We start from the raw sequence: 22,720 nt of genomic DNA on the forward strand, positions 1-22,720 counted from the left end.
AGAAAAAACTACTACCTGGCTTTTTCCTCAATTAGAAGGGGACACAATTGTTGAATTGTAATAATAAAGAGCTCTAGTCCACGTAGGTTGTTTTACGTGGTCCGAAGCACCACAGTTCATATGGAGCTGAACCAATTAGCAAAGTAAACTATAAAGATGTTAATGGGCCTTTACTATAAAGAGTGTAAAGAGATATATAAATCTTAAGGTACTAAAAGTAGAGATAATTCGTAAGCAACTTCTCACTTCGCCCATCACAATGCAGCTCGACTTTTGGTCTTCCCGGCAAAGATCACCGAGGATCTGGAGAGAAAGAAAGAGCAAGAGAGAGAGAAACGTCTATCTCAGGGTTTAAGGGTAAGAACTATATAACTTATCCTTATGCATAATCTAATAATAATTCAATATTAACTATACCTAAAACATAGGGATAACCTATGCTAAGGTATAGGGATAGTTCTTATTAAGCATTTTCTCAAGTTGATCGCGACTATTGATCACGGCTCACAACTTACACACTATATTTTTGCAATAATGATTGTGTACTAGAACTCTTGGACCTACAATTAGTCTTTTTTTGTTAAATATGCGAAAAACTAATAATTTTGGAAATAAATTAAGTTTGTTAAGAAATTAAGATTTGCTGGTATCTTTATAAATAAAATATAAAGTCAAATAAAATTATCTGCTATAAAAAAATGCAATTTAAAGGAGGATTTCTTGTAGGGCTAAGCTCGCCTTAGTAAATATCTTCAAATTTTTGTAAAAATTACCTGTTCTCTTTAAAGTGATTTAAATTGGTATTGTTATTATACAAGACACATGATAATGAATCACCGGATTGCGGATTTATGGTTATTGATTTTAGTTACCCCTACCCTTCCGACAAATCCAAAATAATAAAAATTGATAAAAATTTAACAAAAATTACTATAATACTTTAAACAATATCCCTATTATCATAAGACTATAATAGGATTTTGCAATCTTAAAAACGGATTTTGCAATTACATATCCTTTAAGTTCTGATATTCGAAAAATCAGAAAGATGAATAAAATACGCGGTCTGCATAATAAAGACTTGGTAATGTAAAGATTCTTGTAGAATATACAGAAATCTTGGAATGAAATATAGTATCTTAAATGAGATTCGATTAATTGGAAATAAGTAGTCACTGGCAGTAACCTTTACACTATAACAGTATAAATCTAATTTTTTATTTAAAGATATTAAATGATAGATTTTTTGGTCTTTTATCCACATCCGCATTTATATTTTTTATGGACACTATCCACAGCAATAATGTTTTGCAAAAATACAGGATAATCATGTGGCCATTGTGCTTTACAATTATCAGCAAATGCTAAATGAATCTTTTCAAAAAGATAAATATTTAGATGAAAATGAGGTGGAGTGGTATGCTATTTAATCCTTTAAGCACGCCATTCGAATTGATTTTTTCTTAGCTAATGATGAGACTTCCCGAGTCCTCTTGAGACTGACTATAACTGGAATAATGAAATTTATTCAATCATTCAAAGTTTTCCAGAGCTATATCTGAATTTTTTTAGGCAGTTCAGAGGACTTTTTATATATTTCATGGAATTATAGTAACTACACTTTTCTTTCAGACAGATGAAATATTTTCTTTATAGAAAACTGGTGTCATTTTGATAGTTTCAGGTCATTAAAGTTATCTTTTCCATGCAGTTGAAGTAGGAGTTTCTTTTTACTTTCAGATATATTCTTTCATATTTTTTAAGCACTTAAAGAAATTTCTCATCTTTTTTAGGCAACTGAGAACATTTTCCTTATTTCCTGAAGCTTAAGTTGCTCACTTCAACCCTTTGAAGGAAAAAAGGTAAGCTTCTTTTTTCCACACATTGCCATTTCACTTTTTTCACATAGTGGAAAGTAATGAATTAGGTTTCAGTAGGAAATAAAATTGTTTGTCTGTACTGGTAAAACAAGATGGAAGACACCTTTTAGAGACGAAAGAATTAACCGCAGATACCAGTTAAGAAAACAATAAGTTATGCAATAATAAATTGTTTTTATGTTTCATGTTTTACAATGGGCACTTTAAAATAATGTATGTTTAGTAGAGCCAACTCTTCATCATAAAATATTTAAAAACTGATATGACTATTGTCTTAAATGAGAAAGATATTAAGTACAATTATAAGATAATTTAGCTATATTAAGGAAATACAAATTTTTCGCCTATTTACAAAACCTTCAATAATAATGATAATAATAATAAGATTGGGCTAATATGATTTCGATTCGTAGGGTTATATTTCAGGGAGATTCCTTAAGTCCACTTGGGTTCTGCCTTTCCATGAACCCACTCTTTAACCAACTCAATTTCGTACGGAATTGGCCTAACAATGAATAATAGAAACCTAACAAGAGTAAACCATCTACTTTATATGGATGATTTAAAAATTCTTAAAAGAAAACACCTACAACAGATGCATAAGATAGTAGAAAAATTCTCTAAATTTCTCGAGATGACCATTGCCATGTGCCAAACTGTAAGCATTATTTAGGGTAAACTACAACCAGATAACTTTCTTATACAAAAACGGTCAGATAATTAATGCTATGGATGAAGAAGAATCCGACAAATGTCTAGGAATGAAACAGACGCAAGGAATAGACCATTAAACTGTAAAGAATGAGCTAACTACTAAGTTCACTACAAGAATGCTTAAAACAAGTCTTAATAGCAGAAAGCTATTTAAAGCTATTAATACATATGTGCTTATGCTCATATATAATACATATATAATACATATACGAGTCAGTTCACTAACTTACTCTTTGATATTATAGGATGGATTAAAATGGACATCGAAAACTTGCCGTATGTGAAGCAGCCGACACAACACACAGATTGAACTTCTTATACACCATAGCACCAAGCAAGAAAAAATTTCAACTTTCGCACCAACGAAATATAAAAAATGGCATAATCTAGTTAAAAAGATATTGCATCAAGAGCTCGCAGAAAAACTAAACCTCTTATCAGCAGTCAAGGAACCATATTGTAACTATAAAGCGGAAGCAATTTTTGAAAATGAGCAACAGAAATTGTATTGGAATCACCTGTCTAGGAAGACAACCCTTATTGATATAGCTATTCCTAATACTAACAGCCTGGAAATGCAGATAACATCAACTAATTTAAGTCTAAGTGTATTATTTGTTAATAAGGGTAAAAAACGAGTCCCATAACATGGATAAGACTTCATCAGACCTTCATCATTCTAATAATATTAATAATAATAATAATAATAATAATAATAATAATAATAATAATAATAATAATAATATTAAATTATTCATCAATAACTGGCAAAACTTTATCATCTAATGGGCGAAACTTACCCCTATTACCAGTTCAAACCAAAAATTGTACTTGAAAATGACGACTTTCGCCTCTACTGGGACAGAACTGTTTTGACCGATAGAACGCTGACTTCAAACAGACCAGACATAATCTTAATAAACAAAGCCAAATATCAATAATGTCCTAGAAACGACACACACTAAACTTGCTAAATACGCAGATCTAGCTAACGAGATAAAACAACAATGGAGGCAATATTGAGAATATAAAATTATGCGATAGTCGAGACAATCAATATCTTCAGGATAATAAGCTACTCCGCGCACTTGTTGATTCACTTTGTATAATCAGTTTACTCAGAAATGGACCCTAAAAGTGGGGAAGGGGTATGGGAAAAAATCTGAGTATACCTAAAATTGTTTTTGCAAAGAATTCCTTAAATTACTAAACTCCTTTATTATATAATAGCTACTAAATTAGATCTCTATACCTATTCTAAAAAATGACAATTCCTGTCTGTTATCTATCCTATAAAAATTACTCTATTCCATGAACCAACCCTTTAAAATCGAGCAGATAATCTTAATGAGCCCCATTCTGTCCTTAATCGATTAAAACAAGAGCTGAGTATCAAACAGAAACTTTACGATGGTATTTAAATACTTTTTAACCATTTCAACATATTTAATCTTTACCTTCCATTAACTTCACACTTAAATCACCATCAAGTATTGATAACTAGCGTCCAAACTTAACCTAACTTATCACTCTTTTTGACAGTAAGATATCTTAATATGGCGCCCTATCTGCCTGAACTGTGGGCTCTATTAATTAAGAAATCGTATTTGGCAACCATGGAACAATAGTATCTTATCGCTTTACTAGACCATTACCACCTTAGGAGTGAATAAATCGGGCTTTAGGCGCCAAGAAACGGAAATAAAGATCTATTTAGGCTGATTGCTTTAGTTTGACACTCCTACAACACCACTAATGGGTTTTAAATATGATTTTTGTGTTTTGGCAGAATTTTTATCGATGTTTGGGATCAGCAAATAACCAGACAACCTTAAAGATTATTTTGGATTTATATTTTGCAGAAATTAAAACGGAAAAACTCTTGTTGCGACGTCTGAAATTTCATAGGCAATTACTTATTTGGCTAAACAAACAAACAATATTTATAAAAAAATTGTTATAATGAAAGCAAAATATTACATCTCAAAACTCGAAGATAAATAATTAATATGCAGTAATAACAATGATGTTTGGATTTAAATGAAAATAAAAAAAAAATTACAAAAATAATTTTGACTGTTTTTAATAGGCAATCTTCACATACTACGCCACATCCAAATTTCTAATAAATGTTTTATAATATGACGATTCTTAAAAAAATATTTAACTGCGAAATTAAATCCAATTGAAAATACTAATAATCAATAATAATATAGTTCAATTAACCAATTTTATCAAATTCATTATAACCCATTGCAAAAAAAAACATGTGTAAACAAATATGCCATTTCAATAGGAGTTTGTGGCATCGCTAGTGCAAGGCATTAAAAAAATGCGATTATGTCTTAGGTTTCTAAAAAAGAGTAATAAAATATATGAATTTAAGATGTTTTAGATAAATTATTATATGACCATCCAATAATTTCAATCAGAAAACTAGAGGCTCTTACTTTAGAGTGTTCAGATTTAACAATCCCAACGCATAAATGTGATCATCAAAAATCCCATTTGGCTTGTACGGACAAAACCTTAATGGGAAATGAGGAATTTTGGCTCTCCAGAGCTAAGCGACAGTCTGTATATTAAGCAAACTAAATCATTGACCCAGAATATCAAACTAAAACAGCACGTGAGGTATAGAGGGTGCTATTATAGTATATAAATATACAGGGTGTTCATTTGATAACTTCCCACCACGGATTTATCGAAAACCACTGTTTAAAAAAAACGCCGAAATACGTCAAAAGGTTTGTCAAGGAGGACAACTTTCTAACCTAAAATTACTTCACCCTCTGCCCCCCAGGGACATCCCCTTAAAAATTTTAAATGGCAAGCAATATCGAGTAATAGCTTGTTTAAAAGGTCTTTCAAAGTCTTTTATTTTGACGTTTGATTTTTTTAAATTGGTCGATTCGTTTTCGAGAAAAATAGAAAAATCTTTGTTTATCTTAATTTGTTCAGATAGAAAACAAAAACATGAAAATATCAGTTTTTAGTTCAATAAGTGTTCAAAATGTTGCCCGTTAGGGTTTGTCAAATCTACAATTCCTTTATAATTTAAAACGGAAACTACCAACATAAACAGCAATTCCGAAGATTAGACGTGAAAAAAACTGAATAACAACCTGATTTTTTTTTCGCATTCTTTTCATCAACACATATATCCTGGGCGAACTATATTTATTGTTATACCTGCTTAGTTATTTATAGTTGCTAAGGAAAATAAAGAATTTATTTTGCCGTCAGTTACATTTGTGACACTCTTGGAATAGTGAAAATTTATTTGTTGAATTGAAGATTTTACTTCCAAAATGGTTTACACACTAGCCGAAAGAGTGGCAATTATTCTAATTTATGATTCGATAGGCGAGTTAAATTTTGTGAAAAAATGACTGAAGCAATTAATGATAATACTATTCATGTAAAGAATATCTGCTTCAGCGATGAATGCACATTTTATCTAAATGGATTTGTTAATAAGCATAACTGTAGATATTGGAGCAATGAAAATCCTCATGCATTTGTGGAAGGGCATACCCAGTACCCTCAAAAAATTAATGTATGGGCAGGCATTTTAGGAAATAAAGTGATTGGGCCATTATTTATTAACGGAAATTTAAATGGAGACATTTATTTGGGTATGTTGGAAAATACCATCAATCCGCTTATCACTGAATCCATTGGAAACCAAATCGATGATAATGGAAACCCTATACTTGATGAGGCTGAAATATATTTTCAGCAATATGGCGCTCCTCCTCACTATGTTCTTCCCGTTCGGCAATGGCTAGACGACGAGTTTCCAGATAAATGGATAGGGCGAAGGGGACCTATAGAATGGCCTGCTAGATCTTCTGATATAACGCCGTTAGACTTTTTTCTATGGTGCCTAACCTGAAAGTTTGGATGAACTTCGTCAACGCATCATCGACAGCTGCCATGATATCCCACAACATGTTTTTGAAAATGTCCGTCAGGAATTTGAACATCGCCTATATCATTGTTTGGCCAAAAACGAGCAACATTTTGAACACTTATTGAAATAAAAACTGATATTTTCATGTTATTGTTTTCTATCTGAACAAATTAAGATAAACAAAGATTTTTCTAATTTTCTCGAAAACGAATCGACCGATTTAAAAAAATCAAACGTCAAAATAAAAGACTTCGGAAGACCTTTTAAACAAGCTATTACGCCATTTAAAATTATTAAGGGGATGTCCCTGGGGGCAATGGGTGAAAGGGGGTGAAGTAATCAGCATTGCATTGTAAAACATGTAATATCGATCATAGGTTATACGTTTCATTGTTCTGAACGTATTTAGATTGTTACTTTTATTTCTTTAGTGATAGCGCTCATGTTCGAGAACAAAGCCGTTATCAACGAAATGAACGAAATGTTCACATGAACATTTCATCTTCAAATTATCCAAGGATCGATGGTTAAAGTTGACTACATATTTTATTAGCACTTTGTATGTATACCATTTTACAAAACTTGAGACTAATTTTGCTTACATGAGAGTAAAAAGTTAGTTGCTTATCCAGGTAAATGTAAAAGCCTTTAGTTATGCTAAAATACTCGAAGATCGGTGCTCTCTATAATATAGGATGAATCTATTTCTATTTCTATTATACAGATTGATAACATTATTTTCACTGTAACACTCACTAACGAAGTTAATGTTGAGGAAGCTGTTGACTATTAACAAAGTAGAATCTCCTTGTAGAATATGAAAGGATGCATAAATGTAAACTGACATTACCAACTCGTGCCCACTGAATTTCTACCAGACAAAGAATCAACAAACTCGGCCCTCAAAGAAACCAAAATTTCTTCATTAAAATATTGTGATCAACTGGATGCTTTCGAGAGGAAATGTCAAATAATACTTTGCCGCATCTTCAAAACATCCATGTCACATGACCATCCATCTGATGGAGAATGTTTCTAAAGCATACAACAGAGTCTGCTGATAAATCAAAAATTACTAAAATGCATCAATTAATAAGTTATTTTTAAATTTAACATCTAGTTTTTCTTTGTTATTTCCAATCTATGACATTCTGGGAACCTTGAAGTCCTATAAAACCAAAACGGTTTAGCTTAAGTTGTTTCTTAAGGAGGAGATATTATACTCTTAAATACTAAATAAATACTTTTAATCCTTTTGTATAGGTACCTATCTTTTAACGCTTTGTAACATGCAAAAATGGGGTCAGGTAATATATACAGACTATAAATACTTTTAAATCATATTTTAAACGTTAGTAGTCACTGCTACGCTGTAGTGTAATCACAATATTATTATCCCAATATTTAAAAAATGGAGGTATTCAGTCCAACGAAAAGATGTACTAAAAATTCTCCACTATCGCTGAGTGAAAAAGTTATTATTTTAAATATACATGATTGCATAAAACACGATTACCCTAGTTTTACTGTGCAAGAAATTGTTGAAAAATGTTCTCGAATGAGTGGAATTGGAAAGTCCACCATTTTCAAATTGTTGCGGAAAAGAAAAGTAGCAGGTCAAGTGGAATCTCCCAAGCAAAAGCCAGGACGACCTACAAAAGTCCTTGATGAAAATGCTAATTGTATAATTCGAAGAAAAGTTCACTCTTTTTATTTTAAAAAGGAAATACCCACCCTAGACAAAATTTTAATGGAGCTTGGCCGAGATGACAGTATTCCGTTGATAAGTAGAAAACTTTTATGTAAAACTTTAAAAAATATGGATTTTGCCTGGGAAAAGCATAACCGCAAAGCACTTTTACTGGAGAGCGACGAAATTGTTTGTTGGAGACGACAATACTTGAGAAGTATCAAGCAGTACCGCAGGGAGCAAAAGAAAGTTTTTTATCTTGATGAGACGTGGATTAACGAAGGTTATATAGTCCAAAAAATGTGGCAAGACAAAAATATAACCAGTGCTCGCCAAGCTTTCATAGAAGGCCTGTCTACGGGTATTAAAGTACCTTCGGGAAAAGGAAAAAGACTCATAATCACACATATTGGAAGCGAAGAGGGATTTTTAAAAGAAGGTCTGCTAACCTTTGAGTCGACTCGCACAGGAGATTACCATGAAGACATGAACTCAGACGTTTTCGAGGACTATTTTGGTGAAATGATAAAATTTCTTCCGGCTAATTCGGTGGTGGTTATGGATAACGCAAGCTATCATTCACGGCGAATAGAGAAGACACCAACTTCAAGTTGGAGAAAGCAAGAAATTATCGATTGGCTGACTGCAAAAGGTATTGCGTTTGAAGCAAATTTGATAAAAAAAGAACTGCTGGCAATAGCAAACTTACACAAAACTCGTTTCATGAAATACGCCGTGGAAGATATAGCCGAAAAATATAATATAACTGTACTGCGCTTACCGCCATATCATTGCGAACTAAATCCTATAGAACTGATATGGGCGCAGGTAAAAGGATTTGTAGCAAGACAAAACACGACTTTTAAAATGAAAGATGTTAAGCTACTGTTAGATCAAGCCATTACCAGCGACGAAGCGACACCAGAGAATTGGCGAAAAGCAGTCCAGCATGTAATTAAGCAAGAGGACAAAATGTGGGACCTTGACAACCTCATCGATCAGACAGTCGATCCTTTAATTATAATGTCAAGAGGTGATGACAGTTCGTCAGATGACGAAGAAGACTACAATCTATTATAATTTAAAATTGTTATATACTGTTCAAAAAGTGCCAGATCCAAAAGTGAAATCTTTAACTGTTTTACTCTACATATTATGTTCAATAAATTTGTGAAAAAAATATATTATTCCATTTAAACAAAAGTAACTTTCTAAAATTAAATAGCATTTAAGTACATTAATTATAAGGTAAAAAACCCAAAAGGCAAAGTCCCAGTTGCACGCCTTTGGCGAACCGTTTTCAATGTTTATCAGTGGGTAACAATGGGCAAAACTCATAAATTGACCCAAAACCGGGTGGCACTACCTGCAATCAACGAAAAGAAAGAATTTTACATTGAAACTAATACCCAACTAAGGTAGTGGCATAAAATATTGGTGGATCACCAGGTACCACTTTTGCATACCTAATGAGGTTTTATTGCTCTACACACTTCTGAAATAGAGTATAGATAAAATTGTAGAAAATAGGAAGCTTTGAAATACAAACTATATGTTTGACCAAAATTCCAAAAATCAATTAAATTTTTCTTCAATGCTTATCGTATTAGTCAAAATAAAGTAAAAAGAATGCGCACTTTTTGTTGATCTACAAATAATTTAGGGTCATTTAAGTGAGTAACAATTCTGGACTTTGTACTTCCTATTTAGGTAGGCCAGTTAGTTAAGTTGTGACCTATTATTAAAGGGTTACAATTGAGTGGTTACCACTCTGGATTTTTTTTGCCACCTAAAAAGCAAAGTTTAAAGTACTTCACATGACACATTGGAATTTCTGCAAATATGAATCATTGATCTATATCAGGAAGTGACACCGCAAATATTGTACAATACATGATGTAATGACCAATTTAAACATAACCTGGTTCACTCTATAGAGGTTGGCGGGCAGCAGTATGAGCATTTACTTCACTAACTCGGTTTAAGTTTCGACGTAAAATTAAATCGATTTGTGCATTTTTCGTGAATTCTATTGTGGGTATTTCAAAGTATAAAAGTATATACAGTTTCAATAAAAAAATCATACTGGTGTCATCCTCAAAAAATTGAGTATTAATCTTAGAATAATGTATTTTACTAAAACAAATTGCTACAATTTTATATAGTTTTAACAGAACATTTAACTAGTGTTATATCTAAGGCCAAAATATATAATTTTTGTTCTACTATAAATATTTCCTTCATTATGTAAATGAATCTTATTCATGTTCCATGGTTACGAATATACTCATTGACCTAACTAATTAAAAATTAATTTATCAAAAATCTAAATAGGCCATTTGACACCTAGACAAATTTTAAATCGTTATCGCAGTCTATAGAACAACGAGGTGTTAATAATGAGATCATTTTCTGGAAAAACAAATTTGATTGTCCCTTTTTTGGTTGAACACAATTTGTCAAAAGGTTAGATTAAGATCTGATCCACGTAGGACAATTTCGTCGATGTATGTGTCAATTAAAAAAGCTTGGGCTTTTGTGAAATTCGATACTATTGTTTGACACGATCGGATTTTTTGGTTGGTCTATTCGTTTTTTTTTGTACGTATGAAAGGGCCGCACTGTAGAAGGTTTTGTAAACAAGATGTAAAAAATGTTTAAAGATAAAAGGTCACAGCTGCAAAGAAAGCTTCTCTTTACCTTTTTTATCTTTCGCACTTTCGTAGGGTTAAAATTAGGTAATTGTAAACAGACAGGGGCGTTAAATTTAATTTCGCTGTTATAGGTCTTTATGATAAGCTATAAAAAGATAATAATTTAACTGTATTAATAGCAAATTACTAGTAAAAAAATACCAATTTAAAACTCTTTAAAATAAGTAAATATAGCGGATTAGAATATGTCTCACAATACAACAGATGTCTCCTTTGCTTTTACATTTTTTTCATAAAGACGCGTTCATCTTATACAACGCATTTAATATCTATTTTTTTAATACCATAGAAATGCAATTTATTCAAAATTGAGCAGGTATTATGTAAGTAGAGACAAAAGAGGTAGTTGGGTAGGTAAAAAAGGTACAGCTTGAAAAATACTGTTTTGGTTTTTCTCATATCTAATTTTAGACTAGATTTTCTTTAAATATTAGAAATAAATCATCTGTTTTTTTTATAAATTAATTGATTTTTTAATCAATATGAGCGTTTTATTTTGATGTGTATTTTTTTAAATATTTAACATTTGTATAATTAATATTTTGATGCAAAACTAAATACATCATAAATTTGACAAGGTCTAATACAATTTAGTTGAATATTTAAAAAAAGTTAACATTTCATTAATCCAAAAGTAATACGTTATTTTCTTAATTGAGTTTCATAAATACCACGTTTTATAAAATAAACATTTAATTTGTTTACAAATTATTACTTTATTATAATAAAAATTATTGTCAACTTATTCATTTAGTATTTTTTTACAAAAAAATAACATTTACTGCATAATATCACGTTCCATCCTTAGATTTAAGCTAGTAAGATAGTAGTAAGATATAAAAAGCCTAAGACCGACAAGTAGAAGTCTTATAAAGGGGTCTGTTGACTTTTGCCAGCTCATCTGTCCACTAATTACCTATATTCTAGGGTTTATATTCGGATTCATCTTAGTCTCTCCAAATTGTGTCTAGTCTCGCTCAAACGGTGTCAGCAATCCTTCGCGACTACTTATTTATCATTTACGTAATAAGCTACTATTTATTATATTCACAGATAAAAAATATACTACTGAAATTATAGAATTTCTAAGAAACTCATTTAACATTTAAACAAAAGCAATGTCATTAGAGCAGCATACCCCTAATGCTAATTTTATTATTTCATACGCGTGTAAAGTATTGTGAAAATCAAATCTTGTATTAAAGTGACGTATACCATTAATAATAAAATTTAGATGTCTAGCTAACTGCAATTTATACATATTCTCAATTGACACCATATAAGTATTTTGTACTTTATGTCCAGAGCAGATTACATAGATTTTCTAATACTTTTTAGAGTTTGTGAGACCTTAATACTTATTTTCGTTTAAGATACCATAAAATTAATAGATAATGTGGCCAAAGATATACCAAAGACCAATATACTGTTATTAACCAATTACTGTATTAAATTGAGAATATGAATTATAAATATTATATTTTTTATTATACTAGAATATTTTTTTAATAATTTAATTTAGGAAGAAATAATGTTGGTCTCCATATGCAATACTATACACTCTTTATATTACAACTAATTCTCAGATATCCCATTCCAATAAACTTTCCGGTTGCTACATATTATAAAACCGAACTATATGGGTAATAATATGAAGTATTAATACTTACTTGCTTACTTATCCTCGACTCCCATTTGCTCCAACTTACCTAATTCTATGTTATGGTTCTATGTCCTAATTCATGGTTAAGAATGTTAAAAAAATTATTAAATTTTTTAATTCACTCAAGGGGCAGACGAAAAATTAAAAACCTAATTTAGGTTAGGTTTTAGTAAGACTAAAATATATATATGGTGCTAAAGGTAAACCACACTTAATAACTAATATAGGCCTTATTATTGTCTTGCCAATAACGGGGCACATTGTGAGCTTCTAATAAAAAAAAAATTCTTTAAACTGAGTAAACTGTTTATTTTTAATACACATTTTTACATCATAATCGATTATAAACCTTTTAATAATTTTTTTTTTCTGGCTTCGTTGGCAGACTGTAAGCCTTTTAAGATGATAATGTATAAACTAAAATTCAATAAATACTTCATTCCTGATGATCACGCAGATCTGCTCAAAACGGCTATAGGGCAACTAGAGGAGCATTCAAATGAGTTCGTCGTACATCAATTGACATTTTCTCGCTGGCGCATCAGCTCTACCAGAGAAAAATATTTTTTTTTGTCGAGGTAGATGTAGAAAATTCAGTACCATGCACTTATAGCACATTCATCAGCATCTCTTGTGACAAACTGGTGAGATTTCCTTGTAGTTACTCATTCTGTGGCAGCGATACAACTCTCGCTATCAGATTCATGCTTGATTAGATATGAAAATAAATCCAATGAAGTGAGGCTGTAAACAATTGTTGTATGACAATTTCGCATTATAGTTTTTGGTAACGAAATAGCTTCATTCCGTAACCCCTTGTTTCGAAACTAGTACCTGCAGCGCCATCTAACAGGCATACATTAAAACATAAATGAAGGTATCTAGAACCTTATTCAATTGATTGAAAATACTCTATTCAACAAAAATGAATTTAAAAAAAATCAAAACAAAGCTAAATATATAGTTCTACATTTGTTATGCGATCGGCATCGCCTAATGGCTTAAGTAATAACCCTCTCTACTTGTATGAAACTTCTATTATTCTGTACTTTTTATAGGATGTACTATTCCAAAACTCCATTTAGATTTTCATAACAACTGCTCGAGCGCCTCCTCGTCTCCGATGTGTCAAAATGTGCAGATATTGCGCAGGACGGAGTTGCCTGAAGTTTGATAATTAGAACATGATCTAACATAATTAAACAAATATTATGTTTTTTGTTCTATTTGTTTAGGTGGAATCATAATGTTGACTATAAAAGGCCCCCAGAAACATTATCCTATGGTAATTCATTATATGTTTCGGGGCCGTTTTGCTTACTAAAGGGATTCATCACAAACTGAGAGGGCAGGCTCGTCAGTTCCTCAAAAGTACTGGAAAAATTTAATAAAACTTAAATATATAATAAAATTTGCTCATAAATGAATTTGACCTTAAAGTCTAAATTGACTGGACTAATAATGCTATATGTGGCTATGCCTGATTTGATTTAATTTTTCCGTATTACCTTGATGGACGAATTATGACATGACTACTACAAGGATTGTTTTGAACGAAGTTAGACTGAATATTATTCGATACGCCAACAATACCATGGTAATAGCAGATAGCTTCGAACCACTGCAAACGTGAGTAGACCATATCGCGCAGTACAGATAATACTCGTAATATGGTCTTAATATCAATGTAAAAAAAACGAAGCAAATAATCATCAGCAAAAGAGATCTAAATGGAGATTACCTATATTTCAATGGAATTTGAATTAAACGGTTCAATATATTGCCACCTTGGAACCATCATAAAGAAACAATGGGACAGTGCACAAGAAATGCAATGTCGTATGGGAAAAGCAAGGACGGTATTTCATAAAATAAGTATCATCTTCAAAAGTCACGACATATCTCTTGAAATGAAAATAAGACAGTTAAGATGCTATGTCTTTTCTGTTTTATTGTATGACGTAGGATCCTAAGTATAAGATCCTGGATGTCATGGACAGCTCACATAACAAACATAGAAGTGCTAAGAAGAATTAAAAATAATCTAGAAGTCATGCATACCATTAAAAAAAGATAACTGGAATACCTGGGGCATATTATGAGAAATAAAGATCGATAGTCGCTACTGCAGACTTGTCGCAAGAAGAAGAACATCATGGTTGTAACACCTACGAACTTGGTTTGGGGAAAGTAGAACTGTTTCGGGCTGTTACAAAAAACGTTATTACTGCCAACATGATTGCCAATATCCGAAACGGATAGGTACCTGAATAAGAAGAAAACCACATGGATTATTGTTCACCATTTTAAAATGTTTCTTATAACACTGTTTATTTAAAAAAAAAATCGGTGCTGTCTGAGGCAATAAACGGTAAACCTTCAAACACTAAGAGCGAGAATCTCCTGTTTTTTGACCCCCATGTAAGTTTATCAATGCTTGTTTGGCCGCGTGTCGGACCGCGTGCAAGACACCCGACTTGGCCAAAAAGAAGCAGGTGAATTTCACCTGTCCGTCCGTGGGTCCGGTTGTTATAATTGACTCAAGAGCCGATACTACGCGAAGATATAGATTAGGCCTACGAGATACCAAAAAAGGCAAAAATTAGACACTGAACCACATTGCTCTGGTGCAATTTTCATTCATCTTTTTCTGTCATAAGAGTGGTATGGTCAACATCATTATGGCTTTATAAATAACTTAAAGCTTGGGATCGTTTTTGGGGATTTAGTGGTATTTCCGCCGCTTGTAGATTAAAGAGTTACGTAAAATTATTTCTAGGAGATTTGCGGTTAAGTGTCTCTAGGTCTATAATTGCATAGTTGTTCTAAGAAGTCCTTATATATGGCTTTGTAATAAGAATTACTAGTTTATATTAAAATTATAAAAAGTAATCTAAAAATTGAATTATTATATACTCATGGATTAAAATACAAGTTGTTCTAATAAGATCATTCTTCGACTATACCTAAAACTAGTTTATGTATGGTTTTGATACACTTTTATAAAGATGTGAAATAAATGTCGAGAAGATGGGGAAAAGTCAATTTCATATTAAAAGTGATCACTATTATGGGCCGCAATACTTACCGAAATAGTGTCATAATCATCACAAAAGCCTTTGATGTGTCTTTTGTGTGAAAGTCTCGTGATGGGTTTTATATAGAGAACGATAATCTTGCATAACCTTTATATTTCCATTCCTCTGATAAGTATAGACCTCTACATTACTATGAACAAAGTATTTTTTGGAAGAAGCGGGAAGTAGCTTTTTTGTTCGAAGGATAATATAAATTAATCAAACCAGATATATTCAAAGCAATTTATTTTTAAAAGCTTAGCAGAGCACTTTCGGTCTATGAGTCATCATCAATGCTAACTGAAAATGAGTTGAGTGTTATAGACGTAAAAAAACATTATACCTAAAGGTGCATAAATGGAATGTACTTACTTATCAGTTAAGCTCAGAAGTTTTCCATGGTGGGAACACATTTGATAGTATCAAAATAGTATATTATACAGAACACTAAACAGGACGAATAGTGTTTAAAAATGTGTTTAAAAACGAAGGCACGTTAGTGTCCTTTGTATTTTGTATACATTTTATTGTAGTTCTTAGATGGCGAGAAATACTATATTAAAATAGATTAACCTATAGTTAACTTTGATTAATTTATATTTATAAAGTATTTTTTGTTAAAGTGTGTCTTTAGAATTGGCCAATGCTGTTGATAGCTGAAATTCGTTTTAGTAAAATTATATGTTGATTTTTATATTAAAATTATACGTTTATGTGATACTAGTAAAGTTTTTGCAGCAGATTTGTAGGGCGATCTTAAAGTTATGACTGAGAAAGATTGGGTAAACATATTCGGTTGATATTATTTAATATTCTTAGTTAATTTTGATAAATTAATATAATAAGTATATAGTACAGTAAAAGCTCTTTATTCGCGCTTCCTTCATTCGCGTTTTCACTATTCGCGGATTAAAAAAATGCGACGAAATTCCTATATTCGCGGCTAAAAATTTCTTTATTCGCGGATCGAATCAGTATGTCGGTACATATATATTGATAAAAAGGATTCAAATAGGTATTTAACGGAATACCCTTTGTAAACGCATCGTCAAATAGACTAGTAAAAAAGTAAAATTGACCTTATTACAACTATACCTAAAGTATATTGTTAAATGATATAGCCGCCGTATTGGTTTCTTTGATTGCTGCCTTCTGTTTTCGAGAATGTAAATACAATGTAAACCTATTTTTTAGGGCGGTCTCGCTATAAGAGTCGGTTCGCTTGTTTTAATGATTAATTTTTTCATTATAGTTATTCCATTCGTTACAAAAATTGTGACCGAGTAACACGTGTCTACCACTGTCTTCCTAATTTATAATGTCGACGAAAAAAATGGCAAAACGAGTTTTAACGCGAAAAAAATCTGTACTACTGCTTAAAGTGAAAATAGAAATGCTTGATCATTTACGCCTTAGAGAGTCATTTGCATCGATATCACGCTCATTTAATGTCAACGAATCAACTATACGATTGAAAAAAAACCGAAGATAAAATGAGGTCGTCTGTAGCTTCAAGTTTACTGTCAGCGAAAGTTGTTCCAGCAATAAAAAAAAAGGAAGTGGCGCTTTCATTATAGATTGAAGACCGCAATCAAAAAAATGAGCTTCTGAGTGGTCCCATCATTCGAGAGAAAACAAAGCGTCGTTACGCCCATTTTAAAGAACCTGGTGGTAGTAGTGGTGGTGAATGTATAAATGGAAGATTTCAAGCATCGGAAGGTTGGTTCAATAAATTTAAGATGAGACAATCATTGTATAGCATTAAAATCGTTCGAAACGCTGCATCTGCAGACACTGCTGCAGCAGAAGGATATCTAGAAGAATTTGCAAACCTAGTAGCTGATGGAGAATACAAACCTGAACAAGTATTTAATGCAGACGAAACTGCACTGTTTTGGAAGAGAATGCCAAACAAAACATTTATTTCTAAAAGCGAAAAGTCTGCCCCTGGATTTAAGGCCGCAAAGGATAGAGTTACACTGCTGCTATGTTCTAATGTATCTGGTGATTGTCTCATTAAACCACTGATGCTTTACAGATCGTTAAATCCTCGTGCTTTAAAAAATCAAAACAAGGACAAGTTGCCAGTATTTTAGCGTGCTAATAAGAAAACATGGGTTACAAGCGCTAGTTTTTGTGACTGCTTTCGGCATTGTTTTATTTCTGAAGTTGAAACCTATTTAAAAAAAAGAATTTAGACTTTAAAGCAGTTCTAGTTTGAACTTGAAACTATGCATCCAAATATAAAAGTGACATTTTTACCTCCCAATACGACGGCTTTGCTTTAACTGATGGATCAAGGAATAATCCGGGCCTATTACATCAGACAAACCTTCAAAATCATATTGGATAATATGGAATATGTGATCCTGATATCAATGTTACGGACTGCTGGATGAAATTTGACAGCAAAAGGCATTGTAAACATAAAAGAATTATAGGATGAACTGAAGCCATACACATTGAAATCATGCTGGAAAAAAATTGTGGCCTGCTCTGACTGCAGAAAATGACGAAGTATCTGTGCAAATTCAAACTTTGACTGCAAACATAGCCGAAATTGCTAAAGAAATAGGATGAGATGGGTTCGAACAAATAGAATCAAGTAACGTTCAGACGTTGCTTGAATCGCAAGATGAAGATTTGACTGAAACGGACTTGAAGAAAAAGTTAAATTCACAGCATATTGAAGAAGAGGCTTCAATAAGCACTGGAAACGTGACATTTAATTCAAAAAATCTTAGCGAAGGCTTAAGAATGGCAAATGAATTTGAACATCTATGGAACGAAGTGTTATTTTTAAGAGACAAATTGCTAATGCCACTGCTGAATATTACTATGAATTGAAGGAGTTTGTAAAAATGCCAAGCAAGAAAAAATTACAAAATTCTTTAAGCCATTGCCTTAGCCTAAAGGTACTAATTAATCAATATGGTCCAGAACTTCAATTAAATTTATTTTTTTATATATGTATGCACTTTTTTGTTATTTTGTCACCTAGGAACGTATCCCCTATAATCCCATATAAATTACCATTTTATATTCACGGTTTCTTTATTCGCGGCATATTTACGGAACGTATACCGCGCGAATAAAGAGCTTTTACTGTATAATAGTTAACCCAAACATCAGGTGGCAGAGCCATTTGCAAGACGTTTGTAAAAAAAAATAAGATATTTATTAGTACTTATCTAATGTTATTATCTAATGTTTAAATTACAATAGAAGCAAGAAAAAGGTCACTGGGTCCATTCAACCCTTTCTTCAATATCCATCAACTGTTGCTTGAAGGGTTAGAAAAATTCCTGCCCGATGATGCCTATATCAGGGTCAGTGGAAAGCTTCATATATCACTCACGAGGGTTTATGATGGTAAGTCATTATGAGGTTTTATTATATAAAAATATAAATTAATTTATACAGTGGATAGTCCTCAAGTTGTTATTGAGTTGCTATAAGGAGTTAAATAGGTACATATAGATAGAAAAGTCTTAAATTTTACTTCAATTGAAGGATGTACTTGTAGTTTCTGATAAGATCTCTGGTTCTGTGCTAAAAATTTATATAATAAAACACAGCCTTTAAAGTTGGACCAACCTGTTGAGTTCTGCAGATTAAAAACGACATAGGTACTTACTAAAATGGTTGGCCAACTTGCATATAATGCATTAAACATTAAATCTTTTCAACTTTTGAATTTAAAAGCCTTCATTGTTTATAAAATTATGAAAAAAAAATATTAATAGATAAAATGAAAATTTTGGTGAAATATTCGATATGGGAAAAACAAAACATATTGCAAAATATATTGCAGGCTGGAAAAATAGATCGCAGATGATTAGGTTCTCTTAACTTATAATAACAATAGATAGGTACTTTAGTTCCATTTTCTTAACATTGTAATTAAAATTTTTTTTGGAGAATCAACTAGACTCAAGCTGGAAATTTGATTATAACCGAATGCAATTATGATAAATATAAAATTAAACTTTACCTCAATTTATTTTGGCTTGCTCGATTTTAAATTAAAGCATTGTTTATTTTAATTGTTGGTGATATTACTAGGAAATTAAGATGCTGCATATTTATTTATATAACGGAATAGGTTAATGTTGTAGTTAAGATATTTAATCACATGTTGTAATAGTACTTTCTCTAAAAATCTCCATAAATTTCACCCATTCTAAGTTCCCACTGTTACAAATCTACAACGTACCGATATCATTAATATAATTTTTATCAGCTAGTAAGGAGGGGGCAAATATGGAGTGGTCAAAAGTCCATTTCTAATCCTTTTTTTTTTTAATTTTTTTGTTAAATTAAAAGAAATCTAGATAACATACTTCAGTTTTCTAGATCTTTATTAACAATGCAAGGAAGATTTTTCTGTACTTTAAAATTGTCACCTTCTCTCTTTTATTTTTGATCTTTTCTTGATCTTTAATTTAGTGTCTATTATTTTATTTCCCGGTCAGTATTTTTATTTCTTTTTTCTTTATTGCATTTATCATTTCCTTTTCTTTACACTTATAATAAATATTGTGTATTGTTGAACAACCTCATTGAAATCTTGTATATATTTTACGTATATATTACTATTATTGATTTATTATTTAAATCATATTCTTATCTAGTTACAGGTTAATAAATATCTACGATACAAAGAAGTAAATACAATCATATTAAATATTATGATACCGCCTAATAAACATTATAAACTCATACTTTTTAGTTCATTTATTATATGGATAAATAACTGAACCTTAAGAGATTTGCAATTTTACCTAATTTCATGCTATTTTGTGTACTAATTTCAAGTTCTTCCATTTTTCGCCCAAACCTTAGATTTAAAGAACTATTTGTCAGTGTAAATAAGTGACATCGTGTGTGTTCGGTCATAAATCCCACATTTATTTTTAGATTATAAAGAATTCCGTTAATGTGAAGACATTATATAAATGACACCTATTCCTAGACCCTTTGCAATTAGTTAAAATATAAAAAATGTCTGTTGTGCGTGACTTTGGCAATTTTCGGTAATATCTCTATTTGGAAGCTATATTTAAATATATTTAATGTTAGAGCTTTGAAACAACTATAATATGGGACATTGGGGTTACCAAATGCGATTTTGCTACATCTCAAAATTAAGTTAAGGATAATTTCTTAGTATTTCAATAAAAAATTACTAACGAAAATATACAGAAAGTTCTTAAAAGCATTTAATAGATAATATGATGTATGAAAGTAAGTGGTAAATATCGAAATGTTTTTTACCAGAGTTTATTTTTTGTTTAGATTTGTAGAGAATCGCATTGTATTTAAAAGCCCTAAGGAATCCAATTTATTTAGTGATACTTTGGCCGATTTAAATACATTTGAACCTTTATTTATTAATCCCTAAACTAGAAAAAAGAAAGCAATTCCACTATATTACATAATTTTGCATTTAATAGGTTCTCAGAATGCAAAAGAATAATAATTACGAAATTTATAAACTCATTTTCTGATTATAGCATCGATTTAGCAATTTTGCATTTCTCTGGCACATTATAAACTTCATATCTTTCCATTCGTTTCACAGTGGTCGATTTAGCGCTTAACCAGGTGTAAAGAGGCCGTAACCGTGGCTCATTTTGTCGGTAGTCGGTACGTTTTTTTCCGAAACCTAAGTACGATTATTCCCATGAAAACTCGTACTTATATGATATATTTATCCCTCATTAGGGCACCTCTTTAATAAAACTCACATTAAAATTATTTCCGGGCGGTTGAGGAGCGGTAAGTTCACCCTTAAGTGGCCGTTGAAAATGTAATTCTTGTAAATTATCCCAATTTTAATATTAGCCCATTGATTCAGATTTTCAGGTTCATACTACTTAATTTGCGAGATATTTTTTGTTACGGGCTTCTGGTTCCCGCACTAAACGCCGGATGTGCATCGTTTTAAAAATATCTGACTTAGTTTTTGTTCGCTAAACAATAAAATCTGGCTTATAATATTCTTTTAACTATGAATTTTTAAAACCGATTGAGTTTTACTTGAGTTACAGCAGTACTAATGGCAATTTGATCTTTTTTCTAAAATTTAATCTGCCAACCCATGTCTGCCACACGCCGTAGTTTGCCGGACAAACAATGACCATTTGCGATGGTCAGTCTAGAATTTATGAGGGATTTGAATGACCGACTTATGTTTCTTCTGAAATAAAATGAATGATGGTATCGGATTTTTAGGTGTATTTAGGTTCAGTGTTGTGGGAAAAAAATTAAATATGTAGGTTCAAATATAATGTACTAAATATTTATATTTCACTGTGTAAATTTATGTGGAGGTCATCAGACTAAGACATTATATGATCCAAGTTCTAATTGTAATTACATTTCTTGTATTTTAAAACACATTTGATTTAAAACTAAATTTTCTTTTACGCTACTTAAGTCACTTTTTATCAAATCATTTACTGGTTTGCTACTAGTCCCTATTAGTATCACCAGTTAAGATTAATATTTCAACTATTTCTAGTTACTATGTAAAAATAGTTTGTGACTTCTAGCGATGTAATTAATTTCCGAAAGCGGTAAAGTATTACGAATTTTATATCTGACTATACTAGAAGGTGTTCGGAAAAAGGAGACCAATACGCCGGTTACATATAGGGTGGACCAAAATAATGCGACTTTCGTTATGCCATTTTTTAATTGAGTGCTCGGTATTCAATATACAGAACGTCAAAATGAGAAAATTTAAAATCGTTTTTTTGAAATATGTGTAGTGTTTCATAAGATATTAAATTAAAATTTGGTGTGAGAGGGTTTTTTGGAACGAGAAATTAAAATCCGTTCACGGATTCGCTATACCTTGCAGAGGGCACCACCTGCGGTATATTGTATGTGTGTATATATATCGGGCGAATGTAGGTTTGATAAATCTGGATCTTGCTTCTTCTGAAGAGTTTATTCAGGAGATGGAGAAGGGAATAGAGGGCAGATAGAGCTCTATTTTTTTTTGGAAAAGAATACCACACAGATTTTCCTACGATTGACCTCTAATTTTCATTGGTCG

The 22,720-nt window shown here is 31.5% G+C and overlaps 1 long non-coding RNA gene across 1 annotated transcript; it reads left to right on the plus strand.

Moving 5' to 3' along the window:
- Positions 1-290: 290 nt before the first annotated feature.
- Positions 291-19,016, plus strand: LOC126735306 (uncharacterized). Its single transcript, XR_007660366.1, has 3 exons — positions 291-357; positions 1,794-1,862; positions 18,880-19,016. It is a non-coding gene; the product is annotated as an uncharacterized LOC126735306 (long non-coding RNA).
- The last annotated feature ends 3,704 nt before the right edge of the window (positions 19,017-22,720 follow it).

The sequence above is a fragment of the Anthonomus grandis genome, chromosome 4 (assembly GCF_022605725.1).
Source record: "Anthonomus grandis grandis chromosome 4, icAntGran1.3, whole genome shotgun sequence".
In the NCBI taxonomy this organism is placed as follows: domain Eukaryota; kingdom Metazoa; phylum Arthropoda; class Insecta; order Coleoptera; family Curculionidae; genus Anthonomus; species Anthonomus grandis.